This window comes from Choloepus didactylus, chromosome 12 (assembly GCF_015220235.1).
Source record: "Choloepus didactylus isolate mChoDid1 chromosome 12, mChoDid1.pri, whole genome shotgun sequence".
In the NCBI taxonomy this organism is placed as follows: domain Eukaryota; kingdom Metazoa; phylum Chordata; class Mammalia; order Pilosa; family Megalonychidae; genus Choloepus; species Choloepus didactylus.
In genome coordinates this window covers 14,885,146-14,907,197 of record NC_051318.1, presented here as the reverse complement: position 1 = coordinate 14,907,197, position 22,052 = coordinate 14,885,146, and the positions used below count along the sequence as shown (strand labels likewise).

The 22,052-nt window shown below is 39.4% G+C and overlaps 1 pseudogene; it reads left to right on the top strand.

Annotated features, from left to right (window-relative positions):
• The first annotated feature begins 410 nt into the window (after positions 1-410).
• LOC119506772 lies at positions 411-13,171 on the top strand (annotated as a pseudogene).
• The last annotated feature ends 8,881 nt before the right edge of the window (positions 13,172-22,052 follow it).

Genomic DNA, 22,052 nt, shown 5'->3' with positions numbered 1-22,052 from the left:
AGAGGCAAAGGGCAGGAGCTGGGCAAGGGTGGTCTCAGAGAAGCCTAGATGGCTGCAGCTGTGAGGGTTCTGCAGCACAGATCACTAATACAACCTCCTGGCTACCTCCAAGCACAGGTATCTGGAGATGGCACCAGGTAGGCTCCAGCCGCAGCACTCCAGCAGATGGACAAGGGTGGCCGGACCCATAAGTGCGGTCTGGGTGGGCACCCAGCGCCTCTCCACTGCCATGGACAATTGCGTGACTTCACACATGCTTTCAGAGCCACTGATTAGAACACGAAATGGATGTGCAACACTACCAGGAAATGAGGCTCGGTTATATGCTGAGAGGAAAGCTTTGATATACTCATTAACTGTCTTTTATCAAAACACTTCCACCACTCAAATCCTCCCCATCCTTTGAAGCAATGTCCATCTCCAAAGTCAGTGATAGCACAACCCACAAGGCTTCACAACATGAGGATGTAAAGAACTGATTTCCTGAGGCCTTAACGGTGTTGACCAGAAGAGCACATATTTAGTTTTCTGGGCCAGGCTGTGCCAGAGCCAAGCACTGGATCCTGAGTCAGAAGTGTCCATGTGTTCTTTAATAAATTCGTTTTGTGTGCATGTGTGATGTGCAGGGGCCCTGGAAGCACAGGACCTGGGGGTGCTGAGGGGGAGCCTCTTGCCCACATCTCAGATGGCTCTGCCTAGACCAGCGTATCCAAGAGAAGAAGAATGCAAGCCACAAATTTTATTTTACATTTTCTAGTAGTCACATCAACAAAAATAAAAAGAGAGGTAAAATTAATTTGGATAACTTATTTTTAAGCCAGTATATCCAAAATATTATTTCAACATGGAATCAATATATAAATCATTAATGAGATATTTTACTTTTTTTTTTGGTCAGGCTAAGTCCTCGAAATCTGGTGGGAATTTTACACTTAGAGCACAACTGTTCCAGTTTGCTAAAGTTGCCTGAACGCAAAATACCAGAAATGGACTGGCTTTTACAATGGGTGTTTTATTAGTTCACAAATTTACAGTTCAAAGGCTATAAAAATGTCCCAATTAAGGCATCAAGAGGTAGATACCTTCCCTGAGGAAAGGCCAATGGCGTCTGGAACTCCTCTGTCAGCTGGGAAGGCACGTGGCTGGCATCTGCTGGTCCTTTGCTCCCAGGTTGTGCTGCTTTCAGAGTCTGATTCCAGTGACTTTCTCTTTAAGTGTCTGTGGGTTCTCACTTAGCTTTTCCAGGGCAAACTCTGGGCTTTATCTCTTAGCTTAGATCTCCAAACATCTTTCTGTCTGCATCTGCAAGCATCTGGGTCCCTGTTAGCTCTGATTTCAATAGCTGTCTCCAAAATGTCTCTGGGAGTTTTCTCTCTAAGTGTCTCTGAGCTCTCTTCAAAATGTCTCTGCCTTTTTATCCTCTCATAGAGGACATCAATAAACTAATTAAGACCCACCTTGAAAGGGCCGGGTCACATCTCCATGGAAACAATCTATTCAAAAGGTCCCATCCACAATAAGTCTGCACCCACAAGACTGGGTCAAAAGAATATGGCTTTTCTGGGGTACATAACAGATTCAAACCAGCATAACAACTCAATTCAAACCAGCCACACTTTCAGTGCTCAACAGTCACATGGGGCCCTGGACACCATACTGGACACAGACTAAACATCTACTTCCCCCACCCATTTTAGTAGAATTAGGACAACAACATCTTCTCCGACAGAAAACAGGGGCTAGTATTTATTAAGCATTTACTTTACCAGGCACCATCATAAGGATTTTGCTTTGTTTTTAAACATTTTATTGTACTAAACAATACAGAGCACAAAATTTCCCAGTTTAACTACATTCAAGTGCACAATTCGGTAGTATTATTTATATTCACAATAATGTACTACCATCACTGACATCCATTACCCCTTCCTCTGCATCACCTCAAACAGAAACTACTTACCCATTAAGTTATAACTCACTCTTCCCAACCTCTCCCTGCCCCACCCAGGTAACCTATAAACCACCATCTGCCTCTATGAAGTTTGCTTCTTCTAGGTTTTTCATATAAGCAAGATCATACAATATTTGTCTTTTTATGTCTAGTTTATTTCTCTCAACATTATGTCTTCAAGATTCATCCATGTAGCATGGATCAGAACTCATTCCTTTTTACATCTGAATATTATTCCATTGTATGTATATAACACATTTTCTCATCCATTTATCTGTTGATAGACACTTGGTTGCTTCCCCATATCTGGTAAGGGTCTAACACCCAGAATACGTAAAGAACTGCTATAACTCAACAACAAAAAAAAACCCAGTTGAAAAATGTGCAAAGGACTTGAATAGACATTTCACTAAAGATATACCAATGGTCAATAAGCACATGAAAAGATGCTCAACATCACTGGTCATCAGAGAAATGCAAATCAAAACCACAATGGGATACCACTTCATACCCACTAGGATGGTGATTATTAAAATAATAATGGTAATAATAGTAGTAAGTGTTACCAAGGATGAGAAGAAATAGGATCTTAAACACTGCTGGTGGAAATGTAGAATAGCGCAGCCACTGTGGAAGTCAGCTTGGCAGTTCCTCAGAAACTTGAAAACAGAATTACCATATGACCCAGCAAACCCACTTCTTGGTATATACCCTAAAGAACTGAAAGCAGGGACTTGAATAGATATTTGTACACCAGTGTTTGCAGCAGCATTATTCATAATAGCCAAAGGTGGAAGCCACCCAAGTGTCCATCACAAGCATTTTCCACTAATCCTTTCATCTAGTTTGCCCCTAGGTACTATTTCTTCACATATTTTAGAGCTACAGAAACAGGCTAAACAAGTGGCAGTGATGTGACTAAGGAGGAGCCAGGCCTTAAACCCAAGCACCCTCCCTCCAGAGCCAAACCTGTACTCTCAAAGCACTCCTCAAATTCACAGTCTCCAATGCACCTCACAAAAAGAGAATCAGGAGGCTACACGCTCATCTTAATATCTTTGTCCTCTACTGACTGATTTTCTTTAGTTCCCCTATGGATTGTCATGGTTGGCTTCTCCCACCAAATACAAATGCCACTCCCACTCCCTCACCCACAAATTCGGGCATCAGAGTGAAATTCTATGTGAGGAATAGTTTGTTCACAGTGGAGACAACCAACTAGATGGAGAAATTTACATCCTGTCCTGACGAACTTGGAATAAAGACACAATGTTATCAATCATGTCCCAACTCAAAAGTCTGGATGTGCAGCAGAATTTTAATCAGTTCTATAGATCATGCCAGTATAAATACACAGAAAAACTTTATAGTTGAGATTATTGCCCAAGCAGCGTCAGCCAGTATGGAATCCTCTGAAAGAATATGCAGATCAACAAGGCATGCAAAGGAAGAAAGATTTCAGCTATTCTATTGCTCATTTCAAGATGAGAAGATGTAAGAGCAAGATGAACCAAAACATCTGTATCATCATTTTTTTTTTCATGTAGAGAATGTGTCTACCTATTAAGGATTTCTATTTTTGCTGTGATTTAAAAGAGTTATATTTAAAATATAAGAGTTCCTTATCTCCTAGAAATACATACTGCAGTACTTACAAGTGAAAGTATATGATGTCTGGGCTTGCTTTTAAAATAATCCGTCAAAGTGGGAAGAGGCATATATACATGCCTATATGAAATAAGATTGACAAAAACATGGGTAATGACTGAAGCTGGGTGATGGGTATATGGGCTTATTATACCCTTTTCTGTATGGCGTATGTGTAAAATTTTACATGATAAGAAACTTTTTAAATGTAGCTATAAAAAAAGTAGCCATAAAAAAAAGTAGCCATAGAAGGAAGTAATTGCCTTGAATATATCTTCAAAAACACTCCTTCCTTGTTACTCTGTTAGTAAATTACACTTTTGTTTTTCCCCAGCATTTCTCCCCTTGCTTTACCTGTTTAGGTGCTCATCATCCCTATAGACCAGGTTCCTCAACCTCCCCACAACTACCCTTTTTAAGCCATATTCTGGGGAATCTCCTGGGCATTGGAGGATGTTCACCAACAGCAGCCTCTACCCACCAGCAGCCTGCAGCACCCCACCCCCTCCCAACTACTGTGACAACCCAAAATCCCTCTGGGCATTGCCCACTGCCCCTGCGGTGCAGCCCTCCCCTGGGGAGAACCTCTGCTTTAGTCTGTGAACTCTTCTAGGGACGGTTTCAACTTTGCATTCCTGGTGATAAAACAAGGACTGGCATACAGCAAGCTTGCTGGCTGATTAGGTCAGAGCCTTACCAGGAGCTGTACGCAAAGCAAAGCACAAAGAAAAACAAACTTACAAAGAAAGCAGAAGTAGGTTACAGTTACGTTTGGTAACGAGAGAATATAATTTATTCTTGAAAAATTGCATTTCTTTTTGTCTTTCTAACTGATGTGGCTCAATGAATTTATAAGGTATAATTTTTAAAGATTAGATTATACATAAAATGGGCATATTACTGGTATTTGACTTGAATATTATTTTTTTGGATTATAAATGGTATTTTTCCCACAACATATTCGTGGGTTTTTTTAATTTTTAAAATCATTTTAACAGCTTTATTGAGGCACAATTGCATCTATCAACTACCCCTATTTAAGTGTATAATTGATAAGTTTTGACTATTTACACACCCATGAAACCATCAGCACAATCGAGATAATAAGCATATCCATCACTCCCCAAAATGTCCTTGTGTCCTTGATGATCCCTCCCTCCCTTCCCCTCCCTGCCACCACCAGGCAACCAATGATCTACTTTCTGTCAATTATACAAACGTAATAATTAAGTCCAGTCTGCCTGGTCTATGATATATTAAAATATCATAACAACATCTCACTTATCCAGCAATCTCAGTTATCTAAGACAGAATGGAATATGTGTGAAGTCTATTTGGGCTTGCCAGAACAAGTGATACAAAGACCATGAACTTTTCTTCCAAGAATATCAGCTAAACCCTCCCTTAAAAACAAGCTACTCTTTCTTTACTTACGACTTGAACAAGGTTCGTTAGCTGTTTCCTGCTCACTAGAAAGAGAGAAAGGGAGAGAAAGAGGCAGGGAAAGAGAGAGGGAGGGAGGGAGAGAAGCAGGCTACCAGAAGCAAGTACACTAGAAGCTGTAAAAAGTAACACTGGGTAGTTAAATAGAAATAAGGAGTCAGAAAGCAATATAAGTACCCAACAAACACATTGGCATCAACAACAAAACAGAACTCTAGCTGTTTGTGTAGAACATCTTCATAGCATGTGAATATTACAGCACATTCTGAGGATCTTTAACCCACCCATCAGCACAGTAAATAGAAGGTCTACAATAAATATCTGGGGAATAAATGTTGATGACAATGATAACTCTGAGTCAACAGGGAAAAAACATATCTGTATTCAGTACATTATATAGATATTTTTAAAATCATATTTTTTGTAGCATATAACATATACATAGAAGTGATAACTTTCCAAATGCACTTTAACAAGTAGTTAGAAAATTTCAAAGAATATTATGGGTTACAGTTCCACAGTTTCAGTTATTTCCTTAAGTAAAATACAACATATATACAAAAAAATAACATTTTTCAAAGCATGATTTTAAAAGTAGTTGTTATATAGGAAATTTCCAAAATTGTTATGAGTTACAGTACCATAATTTCAGTTATTTCCTTATTGTAAAATATAACATACATACAAAAAGGTGATAACTTTCAAATTACAATTTAACAAGTAGAACAAATTTCAAAGGATGCTATGGGTTACAATTCCATCATTTCAATTCTCTTTTTCTAGCTATTCCAATACCCCAGCAACTAAGAAAAAGAAAATTATATAGAGATTCATATTCATCATCCTTTGTTAAACTCCATCTTGTCTGTTGCTACTCCTTCCTCTAGTTTAATCACTTTCTTGACCTTCAGGGATCTCTAGGCAGTGACCACCCTAACTAGTTTATGTTGAAAAGGGGTGTTGACTTGATGGGAAAAGGGGACACATCTGGTTGATGTTCTTGAAGAGGCTACTGCCTCTGGGTTTTGGGACTTAGCTGGCATAGGAGCTCTCTGAAGGATTTAAGTTTCTGATGAATAAACTTAGTGAGTGAAACTTTCATAGAGTCTCAGATAGGGATCCAGGTATTCATTAAGGTTTTTGGGACTAGTGTTGACTTGGGCTTAACATATTGTGGTCATCTGGTATATAAATATGTGAAGCTTGCATAGGAGTAACCTCCAGGACAACCTCTTGACTCTATCTGAATTCCCTTAGCCAATGAAACCCTATCTTGCTGCCCCTCTCTTCCCCCTTTTGATCAAAAAGGCACCCTCAATCCCTCGATGCCAGGGCCAGGCCCACTCCCAGAATCCACGTCCCATGCCGCCAGGAAGACCCACCCAACTGGGGTCTCTGGAGGTGACTCCCAGGCATAATTATAGGTGGGCTTAGCCTCCCCTTTACAACCATAAGTTCCACCCAAGCAAGCCTCAAGATCAAGGGCTTGACTTACAAAGTAGGGGGATCCTAAGTCCACATAGCATATGTTATATCCACAATAATCTATCCATATCTCACACTGCCCTCACTTAGTTGTACAATCCTCATCATTCTCCGTTTTAAACAATTCTCATGACCCAAAACATCTCTTAGCTCTTGTTAGCCCTTAATTATTTGTCCCTAGTATTTGCATGGTATTCCTATTAATTACTGTCCCTAGTATGCAATAGGTAGATTTTTCCCATATACCCACAACCATAAGTATTAAATAATGTTGTTCTTGAAGTGATAATCATTTCTGTGAAATCCTTCGTTTCCTAAGCATGGTGTTACAAAATGATGCATTTGTAGTTTACTCCAGGAATCCAAGAATGGTTTAGCATTTGAAAATCAATGTAATTCACCATATTAAAAGGATAAAAGAGAAAATCCACATGATCACATGAGAACAACTCACTAAACTAGAACTAGATAAAGTATATTTACAAAAATTGAGTGCTAACATTATATTAAACTTGGAAATAGTAAATGTTTTTCCTATCAATTAGGGAATAAGAAAAGGATATCAACTATTACCATTTCTATTTAACATTGTACTAGAGGACCTAGGCAGTACAACAAGGTAAGAAAGAGAAATTAAAGATACATAAATAGGAAAGAAAAAAGTAAAGCTATCATTATTCATAGATGACATGATTGCATAAATAGAAAATACAAAACAATCTATAAGCAATTACAATTAATGAGTGAATTTAGCAAAGTCATTGAACACAACTTCAATATACTAAAAAAATTAGGTATATTTCTCTATACTAGCAAGAACCAATTTAAAAATAAATTTTTAAAAGTAATGCCAACCACCACTTTAGAAAAGTTTGGCAGCTTCTTAGAAAGTCAAACTTACGCCTCCCATACGATTCAGCTCTTCAACTCCTATGTATTCATCCAAGAGAAATGAAGCCATATCTATATAAAGACTTGTGCAAATGTTCAAAACAGCTTTATTTGTAATATTCTACACTGGAAACAACCCAAGTGTCCATCAAAAGATAAATGCATAAACAAATCGTGGTACAGCCATACAATAAAATACTACCAAGCAATAAAAAGGAATGAACTAGAGTGACGTCATCAACATGGAGCCATAAGACATCCCCTGGGAAAGTCTCTGAGCTGGTTTGAATCTGTTATATACCCCAGAAAAGCCTAAGTTCTTTTAATCCATCTTGTGTGGACTGACCTATTGTGGGTAGGAACTTCTGATTAGGTTGTTTCCTTGGAGATGTGACTGCCCATTCAAGGTGGGTCTTAATCCCCTTGCTGGGGTCCTCTATGAGAGGATAAAAGGCAGAGACACTTTGGAGAGAGCTCAGAGATGCATGGAGAGAAAACCTTCGGAGACATTTTGGAGAGAGAAAGAGCCATTTAGAAACCAGAACCAGGAGAGAAGGACAGTAAACATTGCCATGTGCCTTCCCATGTGACAGGAACCCCGGATGCCAGCGGCCTTTCCCCAGAGAAAGTATCTTCTTCTTGATACCTTAATTGTACACTTTCATACTGTAAATTTGCAACCTAATAAATCCCCATTGAAAAAACCAACCAATTTTTTATATATTGCATTCCAGAAGCTTTAGCAAACCAAAGCCATCTCCCCTCAGAAACAGCTGATAAAGGACAAGTCCCACTTGCTTGGAACTCTGGAGAATGATAGAGACTGGAGGACTCCATGAATGCTGAATCTGAGAAAAAGAAAAAGAAAAAGAAAACACTAAAAACAGGGTAGGAGATCTACAACCCAGACCCGCCATCCAGACCCCTCCCCTCACTGGGCCCACAGTCTCAGAGACAGCACTGCCCAGGTCCCTCCTGCCGCAGGTACAGACCACAGAGCCACTCACAGTGGCCAGTTAGAACCCCACACACAGCCAGGCAGAGGGACCCAAGGCCAAAGAGACCCTGGGAGGAACCCAAGTGGCTGGCAAGCTCATGCATACCAAAGGGCCCCAGGAAACAAAAAAAGACCCCAGCAGAACTGTTGGCAAGAGGCACACATACTCAACCTGACCACTGTGTGCTGGATCACCTAAACAAAAAATGTACCTTTTGAACACTGACCCCATCTGGCTCACCAGGGTGGGATACTCTAACAGGGAAGTTACCAGAGGCAGGAAAGTCTCCCGAAAAAAAAAAAAAAAAGCTGAGGACTGAACTGCCATAAGGCAGGATGGGTCCCAGGACTGAAAAGTATAATGAAAAGGGGGCACTGAGTGAGGGAGAAAACTTAAATAGATCATAGGAGCTGAGGGGAAAATTCTGCACAAAAACAAAGAGAACAGATTAGGATTCCCAGCGAAGGAGCAGAGAAAAGGAAGGTTTCTCCTGGAGGTGAAACAATTGCACATAAAAGGGCAATTTTAAAAATTGTAGCACATGTTGAGGGCAAGAAACAGGTGCGGAAGACCTCAGGAAATCTGAACATTTACAAGGGCTACTCTAAATATTCAGTATAAGTTGAACCAAACTTCAAAGAAGAGCCTTAACAAATAGCCAATTTACAATAAAACCCTAGGCAAGAGGGAGAAATTGACCTTCAGAGTTAGCACATCAAAATAATCAAATACCCACACATCAGCAAAAAATTACAAGTCATACTAAGAAACAGCAAGATATGGCTCAGTCAAGGGAATACAACATACTAAAACATATCAAAACTTACAGATACAATGCAGGCAAGGCACAGAGGGAAAGTTATAGCCCTAAATGCTTACATTAAAAAAGAAGAAACAGCTCAAATCAAGACCTAAGGGCATATCTGGGGGAATTAGAAAAAGAACAGCAGACTAAACCCAAAGTGAGCAGAATAAAAGAAGTAACAAAAATCCGAGGAGAAATAAATGAAATTGAGAATTAAAAAACAATAGAGAGAAATAACAAAACTCAAAGTAGCTTTTTTTTTTAAAGATCAATAAAATTGGTAAACCTCTAGCTAGACTGACCAAAAAAAAAAAAAAAAAAAAAAAGAGAGAGAGAGAGAGAGAGAATGCAAATAAATAAAATCAGAAATGAGAGTAGGAACATCACCACTGACCTCCAGAAATAAAAAAAGATTATAGGAGGATACTGTGAACAAGTGTATGCCAACAAATTAGACAACCTAGATGAAATGGACAAATTCCTAATAACACACAAACAAACTACACTGACTTCAGAAGAAATTAGATCTCAACAGACCAATTATAAGTAAGGAGATTGAATCAGTTATCAAAAACCTCCAAACAAAGAAAAGCCCAGGACCAGATGGCTTCATGGGTGAATTCTAGCAAACATTCCAAGAAGAACTAAGACGAATCCTGCTCAAATTCTTCCAAAATATTGAAGAGGAGTGAACACTACTTAACTCATTCAATAAGGCCAACATCATCCCTAATAACAAAGCCAGATAAAGATACTACAAGAACTGAGAATATAGACCGATTTCTCTAATGAAAATAGAAGCAAAAGTCCTTAACAAAATACTAGCAAACCAAATCCAACAGCACATTAAAAGAATTATACACAATTATCAAATGAGTTTTATCCAAGGTATGCAAGGATGATTCAACCTAAGAAAATCAATTAATGTAATACATCACATTAATAGAAAAAAAAGGGAGAAAAACACATGAATCACCTCAATTGATGCAGAAAAGACATTTGACAAAATCCAACATCCTTTCTTGATAAAAACACTTTAGAAAAACAGGAATAGAAGGAAACTTCCTCAATATGAAAAAGAGAATATATGAAAAACCCACCGCTAACATCTTACTCAATGGTGAAAGACTGAAAGCTTTCCCTCTAAGATCTGGAACAAGACAAGGATGTTCCACCACTGTTATTCAACATTGTACTTAAGTTCTAGCCAAAGCAATTAGGCAAGAAATAGAAATAAAAGGCATTCAAATTGGAAAAGAAGTAAAACTTTCCTATTTGCAGATAATATGTTCCTCTATATAGAAAGTCCTGAAAAATCTACAACAAAGCTACTAGAACTAATAAATAGATTCAGCAAAGTGGTGGGAACAAGAGCAACATTCAAAAAACAGTAGTGTTTCTATACACTAGTGTGCTGGTTTGAATCTGTCACATACCCCAGAAAAGCCATGTTCTTTTAAATCCAATCTTGACCTATTGTGGGTGGGACCTCTGGATTAAGTTGTTTCCATGGAGATGTGACCCCACCCATTCAAGGTAGGTCATAGTTCCCTTTTGGAGTCTTCTATGAGAGGATAAAAGGCAGAGATATTTTGGAGAGAGCTCAGAGAAGCTAAGGTATGTAATCCAGAGTTTGCCCCCTGGAGAAGCAAGCAAGGACCCACAGGAGCTGAGACAGAAGTACGGAGACGTTTTGGAGAAAGCCACTGAAACCAAAGGCTAAACCTGGGACAGAAAGTTCAGCAGAGCCAGCCATGTGCCTTCCCATGTGACAGAGAAACTCCAGATGTCATTGGCCTTTCCTCAGAGAAGGTATCTACCTCTTGATGCCTTAATTTGGACATTTTCATGGCCTTAGAACTCTAAATTTGCAATCCAATAAACCCCTATTGAAAAAGCCAATCCATTTATAGTATACTGCATTTTGGCAATTTTAGCAAACCACAACAACTAGTAATAAACAATCTGAAGAGGAAATCAAGAAAAAAAATTCCATTTACAACTGGAACCAAAAGAATCAAATATCTAGGAATAAATTTAATCAAGGATGTAAAGGACTTCCATTTGGAAAACTACAAAACTTTGCTAAAAGAAATCAAAGAAGATCTAAATAAATGAAAGGACATTCCATGCTAATGGACTGGAAGACTAAATGTTGTCAGGATGTCAATTCTAACCAAAATGACTTACAGATTCAACACAATCCCAATCAAAATTCCAGCAACCTTCTTTGCAGAAACAGAAGAGCCAGTCATCAAATTTATTTGGAAAGGTAAGGGGTCCCAAACAGCCAAAACCATCTTGAAAAAAGAACAATGACGTTGGAGAACTCATATTTCCCAACTTTGAAACTTATTACAAAGCTACAGTGGTCAAAACAGCATGGTACTGGCACAAGGACAGCCATATAGATTAATTGAATCAAACTTAGTGTTCAGAAATAGACCCTCAAGTCTATGGTCAATTGATTTTTGACAAGTCTGATAAGTTCTTTCAATTGAGAAAGAATAGTCTTCAACAACTGGCATGGGGTAACTGGATATCCATATGCAAAAAAATTAAAGGTGACCAATTTTCACACCATACACAAAAGTTAACTTAAAATGAATCAAAGATCTAAATATAAGAACCAGAACTGTAAAACTCCTAGAAGAAAATGTATGAAGCAGCTTAAGGACCTTTTGTTAGGGAATGGTTTCTTAGTCTTTACACCCAAAGCACGAGCAACAAAAGATAAAGTAGATAAATGAGACCTCTTCAAAATTTAAAACTTGTGAGCATCAAAGAATTTTATCATGCAAATAAAAGGACAACCTACTCAATGGGAGAAAATATTTAGGAACTTATCCCATAAGCACTTAAGAGCCACAATATACAGAGAAATCCTACAACTCAACAATAAAAAGACAACCCATTTAAAAATGAACAAAAGATATAAATAGACATTTCTCCAAAGAAAATATAGAAATGGCCAATTAGCGCATGAAAAGATGTGCTTAGTCATTAGAGAAAAATGCAAATCAAAACCACAAGACGCCATTTCACACCCACTGGTCGGCTACTATTAAAAACTAGGGCTCACGGTGGTCAGTTTGTGCAGGTGCAGGTCCGAGCCTGCAGCAAGAGTCGACGTGGCCCTGGCACTGGAGGCCGTGGGCATGGCAAGGCAGAGGTGTGAAGGCTGCTGCCCGGCCTCTTGCTGGCGCTGCCTGCTTGGAGCGGCCGGAGGAGCTCCTGGAGCAGGAGGACAGGCGGCTGGGGGCCGGTGTGCTCGGTGCCTTTCACCACGCGCTGCAGCCGGGCCCGCGCAGCAGGCGCGCAACGGGAGCTGCCCGGCCCAGCCCAGCCCGGCCCGCCCACGCCTCGCGTTGCCCTGGGCCTACAGAATTTCCTAAAACCACCCCCCCACCCCCCAAATACCTGCCCGAGGCCTACTGCCTGTGCCGGGGCTGCCTGACCGGGCTGTCCGGGGAGGAGGACTTCCACTTTCGCAGCGCGCCGGTCTACATGCCCACGGTGGTCCTGCGGCGCTCGGCGGCCTGCGCGGGGGGCCGCTACGTCTACACCGAGCACTACGTCACGGTGCCCGTGGGCTGCACCTGCGTCCCGGAGCAGGTCAAGGGGGACGAGAGCCTCAACTCCAGCATGGACAAGCAGGCCGTGAAGCTCGCGCTCGGCCCCCACGACAAGCCCGCCGCGCCCTGAGGCCGCCCGCCGTGGGGCCGAAGGAGGCACCTGCGGAGAGAGAATCAGGACACAGCGCTGCACTGGGCGTGCTCTGGGTCTGCTTTCTCAGGCAAAAGTTAGCACAGGGTTGGTGAAAGAGGCCGAGAATTAGCCGGGTCCACGGCATCTGGCGCAACTAGCTAAGGCCCTGGGCAGACTACACGGGAACTAGTAGCCTGTGTCTGGGAAAGTTTATGAATGTCCGTCCAGGCGCCAGCCCCCCACCCAAGGTGGGCGCTGTGGGTGACACCTGCTGTAAGGGGGCTCAAGGAGGGAGGCGTGAAGGCGCCGCCTCCTTACCAAGAAGTTAAATGGCGGCCTCTGTCCCGTGGTACAGCAGAGCCTCCAGCACAGACAGACAGCTAAATAGACAAGTAGGTGTGCGTTTAAAAAAAAAAAAAAATTTTTTTTAAACATTTAAAAATAGTATACCTGCTTTTTAGTTCAACTGTTATGAATAGGGGCAAGAAACTATATTTATATTAGTAATTAAGAGCTCATATTCAGTGTTCACTTCCTCCAGTAGTAGGAATTTTTTAAAAATCTTAATTGGAATCCTCAGATAAGCTTTTTAGCTAGTGCTGTGGCCTCATCTTTGCAGTTCAGTCTGTAGCGCATTGCTGACAGTAACAAACGGAAATGTTTGAGTGTGACTTAACCTACCTTCCAGGGAAGACCTTCACAGGCTGTTAAATGAAGCAGAAGGATACCCAGGAGGCTTCTGTGACCCCGTAAGAGGCTAAGAATTCCAAATCTCAACTTGGTTTTACTCATGAGTAAATAAATGAACTGAGACAATTTTTAAAAAATGATTTCATTTTTGGAAGCCAGTGGGGCCAATTTGTGGGTATTTATAATTCTGGGTTTAGCCTCAGGAGCCTGGCACCTAGATAAAGAGAGGATATCAGGATACAAAAGTTGAACTGAGAGCATTTCGGGTCTTGAATAGTTAGAAGGGTCCTTTGGTGCAGGCAAATAAGAGGTGGATCAGGATGCTTTTGCCACTTCTCAGAAAGAGTCCAAGTATCGGCTGGACTTTAAGGGCTTCGGAAACTAGCCAAACACGAGGAGAAAAGGGGCCAAATTAGAATTTCCAGAGCTCTATATTGGAGCCTCTGCAATATGAGCTAAATCCTTACTCTTTTCTTTAGGTTGAAAGTCTGGTCCATGAACGCAATTATTTGTAAAAGGTGGAAATTCTTTTTAAATAATTGAAACAATGGTAGATGGAGGTATGTTGGCTGTGTGCATTTCTCTCTGGATTCTGCTTTGATAGACTCAACTGGTTTTTAGAGGAAACAGTTTGTTAATTAAGGTCTTCACTCTACCTTAGTTTTATGGTTGAGGTTTAAATTAATCAAGATTTGATTTGGTCTTAGAATGATAGACCTGTCAGGTAAAGTCAGTATCTTTACAACATTGATCTGTGTGACACCCCAACTAACACCAAAAAGTATCCTTTATTTATAGATACTTCACTTCTAAGCTTCAGCTATCACAAAAATAATGGAGATTTAGCTTCTCTTCATTATTCTCAGCCTTGGTTTGATCTGGATGGAAAGTTCTCTGAGAGAACTTTCAAATCATACTAAGCGTTGACAGAAGTTGTGCATGAAAAACACATCACTAAACAAAACCCAGATTTTCTGAAAAAAATATTCAAAATTGAAAGTGATAGCTGTGGATAATTCTGTACAGTTTGGGAAATTCTACTTCCGCTGTATAGCCTTTGGGGGAGAAAATGGTATTCTGGTGTGGGTGGTGTGGGGGTGGTGGCATATCTAGAATAAATTCTTGTCCTGAAAACAGAAGATTCAGAGCAAACCTTTTGTTATCAAGTAAGAGCAAAAACAACAATTAATAAACTAAAAAGAAATATTGCCCTTCAAACCAATGATTTGGGTAGTTGTTTTGATCATTGCCATTTTCTAGACCATTCCTTTTGAATCAATAGTGCAAACATAAGAGGAGAGCAAATTAGGGAGAATGAACTATTTGCATGGGGGAAATATCACTATTTTATTAATTGTGTTAGTGAGTAGTTTAACAAAGTCAGCTTGTTAAAAGAAAAGGTAGCACATTCCCAATGGAAGAAATTAACTTTCCATTCTAGGATCTAGAGAGGTAACCTTTATTTGTATTTTTTCCGTGAAGGCAATAGTCATCCATTTAGTAAATTTTTATTGAACACCTGCCTCTGTTCCAGTCACTGAGCTCTTGGTAGACAACTGAAATCATCTCTGTCTTCATCTAAAATGAAGAAATTGCATAGCTATCTGTGCCAGTTTGAATGTATTATGTCCCCCAAACCGCCATTATCTTTGATGTAATCTTGTGTAGGCAGACGTATCAGTGTTGATTAGATTGTAATTCTTTGGGTGTTTCCATAGAGACACCGTGATTCAATCAACTGTGGACAAGACCTTTGGTTGGATAATTTCCATGGAGGTGTTGCCCCACCCATTCAGGGTGGGTCTGAATTAAATTACTGGAGCACAATATAAGCTCAGACAGAAGGAGTGAGCTTGCTACAGCCAAGAGGGACACTTTGAAGAATGCACTGGAACTGAGAGAGGAGCTTCAGCTTACAGAGACATTTTGGAGACGGACTTTGAAAGCAAACTTTTGCTCCGGAGAAGCTAAGAGAGGACAAACACCCCAAGAGCAAACCAAGAGTGGCATTTTTGAGGAGCTGAAGCTTAGAAAGGAACATCCTGGGAGAAAGCCATTTTGAAACCAGAACTTGGAGCAGACACTGGCCCCGTGCCTTCCCAGCTAAAAGAGGTTCTCCGGACCCCATTGGCCATCCTCAGTGAGGGTACCTGATTGTTGATGCATTACTTTGGACACTTTATGGCCTCAAGACTGTAACTGTGTAACCAAATAAACCCCCATTTATAAAAGCCAATCCATTTCTGGTGTTTTGCATTCTGGCAGCATTACAAACTAGAACACTGTCCAAGCAGAATTACATTTAAATGTGCCATGTCCTCTCAGATGGGAAGGGTTAACCCTTAGGAACTAGTTACTTTGCCTCACTGAGCTAAATTTCCTTCACCTGTAGAATGAGATAATGCCACCTACCTCATAGAGTTAGTGTGAGAATTAAATAGCCTTTTTTTTTTTTTGCCTTGCTTCTTTTTTTTTTTATACTTTATTTATTTATTTTTTTATCTTCATTTTATTGAGATATATTCACATACCATGCAGTCATACAAAACAAATCGTACTTTCGATTGTTTACAGTACCATTACATAGTTGTACATTCATCACCTAAATCAATCCCTGACACCTTTATTAGCACACACACAAAAATAACAAGAATAATAATTAGAGTGAAAAAGAGCAATTGGAGTAAAAAAGAACACTGGGTACCTTTGTCTGTTTGTTTCCTTCCCCTATTTTTCTACTCATCCATCCATAAACTAGACAAAGTGGAGTGTGGTCCTTATGGCTTTCCCAATCCCATTGTCACCCCTCATAAGCTACATTTTTATACAACTGTCTTCGAGATTCATGGGTTCTGGGTTGTAGTTTGATAGTTTCAGGTATCCACCACCAGCTACCCCAATTCTTTAGAACCTAAAAAGGGTTGTCTAAAGTGTGCATAAGAGTGCCCACCAGAGTGACCTCTCGGCTCCTTTTGGAATCTCTCTGCCACTGAAGCTTATTTCATTTCCTTTCACATCCCCCTTTTGGTCAAGAAGATGTTCTCCATCCCACAATGCCAGGTCTACATTCCTCCCCGGGAGTCATATTCCACGTTGCCAGGGAGATTCACTTCCCTGGGTGTCTGATCCCACGTAGGGGGGAGGGCAGTGATTTCACCTTTCAAGTTGGCTTAGGTAGAGAGAGAGGTCCACATCTGAGCAACAAAGAGGCATTCGGGAGGAGGCTCTTAGGCACAACCATAGGGAGGCCTAGCCTCTCCTTTGCAGCATTAAATAGTATTTTAAAAACGCCTAGCACAGTGCCTGATCCACAGATTTTAAAAAATACTGGCCCCAAGAATAAGCTACATATAAAATAAATATAAATTCTTCTTTGCTCATGTCATGTCTGATGCTTTAACAGGTACATGTCACTTAAACATGACTGTATGTTTTTTGTATTTGTTCTCTTGTTAAAACTAAAGTTTTTTGGGGGTACTGGTGTTGTGTTTTTATCAAACATGGAAATTTACTGGCTAGAGGAACTATGTCAACAAAAGTTCACTAACACACCTTTATTTTTTTCTTTTCTCAACAACATGTTGCTTATTATTTCCTGCAGTTAACATAGACTCATCTCATTTGTTTTGACACTACAAATTCCTAGGCTTTAGGGAGTAGCAACACTTCATTATTGTAAATTCCAGAGCTGCTTCCCCTCATCCCAAAAAGTCCCACAGTACATGCATTTTCTTCCAGTAAGTCCTACCTTGTGGATTTTGCAGCAGCCCTTAGAATCAAGATACCTGGCTGGATGTTGAAGAAGTTTTTCAACCCAATGACGTTTTTTCTACTGCATGCTTGTTTACTAAAACCATTTGGAAATAGCAATCAAAAGAGCATTCTGCAAATGCCAACAGCTCTACATTCAGGGGCCAATCAGTCAAAGGCCTCGTTTTATTGAGTGTCTTTTAGGACAAAGGGAAACAAATTTTCAATTTTAATAACTGGCTTCAGCTCTGATTTTACAAAGGAATGGAAGGGGAAGAGCAAGAAATTCTTGTCTGAAACAGGGTTTTAAAGTTACTGATACTGCCCATGACCCCCTGTACACAGCCGAGTAGTTGTAACAGTAGCCTCTGAATTACGTAGCAAACTGAACTTACTATCCTTTCCTTCCCCACTTGTATTATGGGTGTTTTGTCTCTGGATGTCTCTTTAAATCAGGAAGGACCAATGTCTATTAAAATATTCTTTGTAATTTCTTGAAGCTCTTTGGGAAGTTGTAAGAGATTAGGGTGCCTCCTAAGAATTCATAAAGCTTATTTCAATTCATCATTCACTTTGCACAGACAAAAATACCTAGTGGCAAGCATTGCCTTCCAGCCTTCCTCACACCCTCTTCCTCAGCCGGCCAATCAGGCTTGCTTTGTTTCTAGCAACGTTACCAGAGACACAGTTAAAATGAAGGCACAGAGGAACATACCAGTTCTAACTAATTTTTTCAAGGGTCCCAGAGGTATATCTGCAGATCTTTTATGAAATCCAGAAGTGGATCATATATGAACACTGATTTGCTGAAACTGAAATCACATAAGGGGTCCCATGTAATAAAACACATGCTGGCTTCTTATTAAACAAAAATGTAATTTTAAAAATGGAAAATTACGTGTGTTGAAGAGGATGTGGATAAATAGGAACACTCATGTATTGTTGGTGGGGATGTAAAGTGGTATAGCAGTTCCTCAAAAAGTTAAGCATAGAATTACCACGTGACCCAGCAATCCCACTTCTAGTTATATACCCATAGATTTGAAAGCAGGACTCAAACAGATATTTACACACTGATGTTCATAGCAGCAGTATTTACAATTGCCGAAAGAAAAAGGCAACTCAAATGTCCATCAACCGATGAATGGATAAATAAAATGTGGTATACATACACAATGGAATATTATTTGACAGTAGAAGGAATGAAGTACTGACACCTGTGACAACACAGATGTACCCTGAAGACATCATATTAAGTGAAATAAGCTAGACATAAAAAGACAAATATTGTATGATCTCACTGATATGAAGTAATTAGAATAAGCAAACTCATAGAGTCAGAATCTAAAATTATAGGTTACCAGGGGCCAGGATGGGGGCAAGGAATGGGAAGTTAATACTTAAATAGTATAGAGTTTCTATTTCAGTTGATTGTAAAGTTTTGGTCATGGATGGTGCTAATGGTAGCACAACATTGTGAATGTAATTAATAGCACCGAATTATAAATTTGAATGTGTTTAAAAGGGGAAATTTTAAGTCGTATATATGTTACAAAAATAAAAATTTTTAAAAACAGAACAAAGGACTGGACAACACAAACCATGAGTCATTTTGTAATTGATGGGCTATAGTTAATAGTGCAATTATAAAAATATTCTTTCTTGAATTGTAACAAATGCACCACACTAATGCATGGTGTTAATAATAGGGTAATATTTTATGCATGATTTTTCTGTAAACCTACCACTTCTCTAATAAAAAGTAAATAAAAGAAAAGGAATGTACCAGTGATACATGCAAAAGCATGGATGAATTTCAAAATAATTATTCTGAGGAAAAGAAGCTAGACAAATAAGAGCACATAGTGTAAGGTAATCTTCAGTGTCAGGGAGGGATCATTCGTGCCAAGTGTGGGAAGGGCAAGGTGAGCAGGGAGGAGAAGGGAGGGTGGCCTTACCAAGGGCACAAGGAAATGTGGGTGAAATGTTCATTATCTTGATTGTGGTAATGGTTTCTTGGGCATATACTTATGTCAAGACTTATCAAACTGTATGCTTAAATAGGTACAGTTTATCTTGTGTCAATGATACCTCAATAAAGCTGTAAGCGGCAGTAAGAAGCAACGACCTCGTGAAACATATGACAACATGGATGAACCTTGAAGACATAATGCTGAGCAAAATAAGCCAGGCACGGAAAGAGAAATATTATATGCTACCACTAATGTGAACTTTGAAAAATGTAAAATGAAATGGTTTGATAATGTAGAATGTAGGGGAACTAGCAATAGAGAGCAATTAAGGAAGGGGGAACAGTAATCTAAGAAGAACAGATATGCTGTTTAACGTTCTGGGGATGCCCAGGAATGATTATGGTCTGTTAATTTCTGATGGATATAGTAGGAACAAGTTCACAGAAATGTTGCTATATTATGTAACTTTCTTGGGGTAAAGTAGGAACAGGTTGGAAGTAAAGCAGTTATCTTTAAAAAAAAAAGAAAAAAAAGCTGTAAGATGATTTAAAAAATTTTTAAAAAACGCAAATATGTTGTGGGGAAAATACCATTTATAATTTTAAAAATTCCCCAAACCCATCAAATATTTAGGAATAAATCTAACAAAAGATGTGCAAGACAAATATTTTGAAAACTGCAAAACACTGTGGAGAGAAACCTTAAAACATCTAAACAAATGGAAGGATGCACCATGTTCATGGATTGGAAGACTCACTGTTGGCAAAATGCCAATTCTATAAAACTTTGTCTATTGATTCAATGTAATTGCAAATAAAATCTCAGCAGTTAATTTTTGTTGAAATTGACAAACTGATTTTTTAAAATTTATATGAAAATGCACAGGATCTAAGATAACCAAGACAATCTTGAGGAAAAGAGCAAAGTTGTAGGACTTACACAGCTAGATATAACACTACAGTAATTAATATTATGATATTTGTGCAAGGATAGACAAATAAAATAATAGGATAAATTTGAGTGCCAGAACAGATACACACACACAGAGTCATCTGATTTACAACAAAGGAGAAAAGATATGCTTTTCAATAAAGGAAGCTGTATCAATTGCATATCCTTATGGAAAGAAAGTAAACCTTGACTTCTACCTCACAAGACACACCAAAAGTAACTTGGGACGGACCATAGACCTAACAGCAAAAAGTTCTAATAAAGTTCTAAAAAAAAAATAAAATATTTTCAAGACTATTAGAAAACAAAAATCAGTAACCATAAAAGAAAAAATTTGAGAAATTGGTCTTCTTTAAAATTAAGAACTTTCATTCAACAAAAGACAACAAAGAAGGTAAAATGGCAAGTCACAGACTGGGGGAAGATATTTGCAACACATATATCTGACAAAGGATCATATCCAGAATATTCAAATAACTCCCACAAAACAACAACAAAACTCAACCCAACTTTTAAACAAAATGGGCAAAAGATTTGAACAAGCAAGTACAAATGAAGGTATCCAAATGGCCGATAAGTCTTGTAAAGATGCTTAACATCAGTACTGACCAAGAAAGCACAAATTAAAATGACAATGGGCTATCACTATAACCCACCAGAATGGCTAAACTAAAAGGACAGACAATACCAATTGATGGTAAGAATTCAAAACAACTATAATGTGCATATATTGCTAGTGGTGGAAGAGACAATTGCTACTGAAAGACACCAGAAAGCAAGAAAGAACTTCCCCAGAAGCATCCAACAAACCTCTCCTTGTATCTCGTTGCCCCAAATTTTTTCAGTTTCATGTGAGGTAAATGCCCACATTCATTCTTTTGCAAGTGGATCTCAATTGTCCCACCACCATTTGTTGAAAAGATTCTTCTTTCACCATTGAATAGTCTTGGCACCCAGGTTGAAAATCAATTCCAAAGTTTTCCATAACTTTGGAAAACTGGCTATGCCAGTTTGTACGCATTATGTCCCCCAAAATGGCATGTTCTTTGATGCAGTCTTGTGGGGGCAGACATATTAGTGTTGATTGGATTGGAATCCTCTGATTGAATGTTTCCATGGACATGTGACTCAATAAACTGTGGGTAAAATGTTTGATTGAATTATTTCCATGGAAATACGTACCCCACACATTCAGAGTGGATCTTGATTTAATCACTGGGATCCTATAAAAGAGCTCACAAACAGAAGGACCTCAGAACAGCTGAGAGTGACATTTTGGATACAGCCATTGAAAGCAGACTTTTGCTAACACTTTGGAGATGCTAGTCCAGAGTTTGCTCCAGAGAAGCTAAGAGAGGACAAAACACCCCAAGAGCAACATTTTGAAGAATGCACAGGAGCTGAGAGAGGAGCTGGAACACAACCTGGGATCAGCAGACCCCAGCCACATGCCTTCCCAGCTAACAGAGGTTTTCTGGACGCCATTAGCCTTCCTTCAGTGAAGGTATACTCGTGTTGATGCCTTAATTTGGACATTTTCATGGCCTTCAGACTGTAAATTTATAACCAAATAAACCCCCTTTATAAAAGCCAATCCATTTCTGGTATTTTGCATAATGGCAGCATTAGCAAACCGAAACACTGGCACTCCACAAAAACTGAACATAGGTTTACTCTATGATCCAGCCATTCCACTCCTGGGTATATGCCCCGCTGAAACAAGTCCCTATACCCACAAAAAGACATGTACAAGAATGTTC